General features: G+C 36.6%; 1 non-coding gene across 1 annotated transcript; it reads right to left on the bottom strand.

The window, feature by feature from the left end:
* Window positions 1-859: 859 nt before the first annotated feature.
* On the bottom strand, window positions 860-967 carry LOC121247974. The gene has a single exon (XR_005937373.1). It is a non-coding gene; the product is annotated as a small nucleolar RNA R71 (small nucleolar RNA).
* Window positions 968-1,605: the final 638 nt, after the last annotated feature.

The raw sequence follows: 1,605 nt of genomic DNA, 5'->3' as shown, positions 1-1,605 counted from the left end.
ACTGTTTGTCAAACTTGAGTACTTTTTCTGTTAGTCACTTTGTTTCACTTTCATTTACATTTAAAATTAATCTTTGTTTTCCCATTAATAATTTAATCTCTTTCTTTAGTTTATTTGTTATTGCTACAATTCTTTTAATTTGTCTTTCTATGGAATCGACACCCCAAAGCTGTGCTACAACTACCGCATTATTCTTTGAGCGTAATCAAATTTTGGTGCCATTGCCAGGGACACGGTAGAAGAATTGCTAGATAGTTTTTCTTTTCAGCAGTTTGTAAAGGCGGTAACTTCATTCCCTCTTTTAACTTGCTGCATTATTTTTTTCCTTTCTTTTCATAGTATTTTTAGTTTTTAGTATTTTGTTACCTTGCACGTATAGATATAGAGACACCTTGGATAGGTTTGCTTGTAGACCTGTGGAAGAGTCAGAATCAAATTTTTTAAATCCTTTATTTGACAATTCATCTAGTCTCGAAGAAATGAGTGAACACGAAGATCAATCCATTAGAACTCTTCATGATTACCTCCACCCTACACGTACAGCCACACCATCATGCATCATGTTTCTAACTAATACTCGCCAACTAGATTTTTAAACAGGGATGATACAGTTACTCCCTACTTTTCATGGCTTGAAAAATAAAAATTCATATATGCATATTAGGGAGTTTGAGGAAGTAGTTGCGACTTTTCATAGTCAAAATGAAACTGATGATGTTGTGAGACTTATGTTCTTTCTTTTCTCTTTGAAGGATAGAGCTAAGAGTTGACTATACTCACTGAAACCCCGATTTATTGGGTCATGGAGTGAGATGACTCAGGTCTTCTTTAATAAATAATTTCCCCAATATTAGACCAATGCACTAAAAAGGCAAATCTCCACCTTTGCACAAAAGGACAGTGAGACTTTGTATCAGTCTTGGGAGAGATTTAAGGAGTTGTTGAGTATGTGTCTTCACCATGGGTATGATGTGTAATGGTGAGTTCTTACATAAAGATCATGATGAGGCCATAGAATACCTCAATGAGCTTGCTGAAAAAGATCACACTTGGATTGGATCTAGTGCTACTGAAAGAACAAATAGGTCACAACCTGCAGGAAACCCAAAGGGTAGTGGAATTTACCATCTCAGGGAAGAGGATAGCCTAAAGGCCTAAGGTTGAGATGCTCACTAGGGAGTTAGATGTGTTAAAGACTAAGAACTTAAAGCCAACACACGTGGCTAATCATGTAGAGTCTTTTGGACCATGTTTTGTGTGTGGCGAGGTAGATCACTTTGTCCAAGAGTGTCTCACATTTGCTCAGATGAGAAGGATGTATGAGGAACAATGTAATGTCTTAGGTATGTATAAGAAGCCTTTTACATCTTACTCTGATACTTATAATCCTGGGTGGCGCAATCACCCCAATTTTTGCTGGAAGTCTAAAAACCAGCCATCTGCACAACCCCTTAGATCATATCTTGCACCATATCATACACCTTCATCTTCTAGGAATCCTTTAGAAGACACTTTGCATGCTTTTATTGAGGCACAGGGTAAAACTAATCAAAAGTTTAAATTTTTGATTATGCAAGTTGTTGAAGAAAATAAGGAGATAAAGAG

The sequence above is a fragment of the Juglans microcarpa x Juglans regia genome, chromosome 1S (genome assembly GCF_004785595.1).
Source record: "Juglans microcarpa x Juglans regia isolate MS1-56 chromosome 1S, Jm3101_v1.0, whole genome shotgun sequence".
Taxonomy (NCBI): domain Eukaryota; kingdom Viridiplantae; phylum Streptophyta; class Magnoliopsida; order Fagales; family Juglandaceae; genus Juglans; species Juglans microcarpa x Juglans regia.
This window is presented reverse-complemented; position numbering and strand designations above follow the sequence as displayed.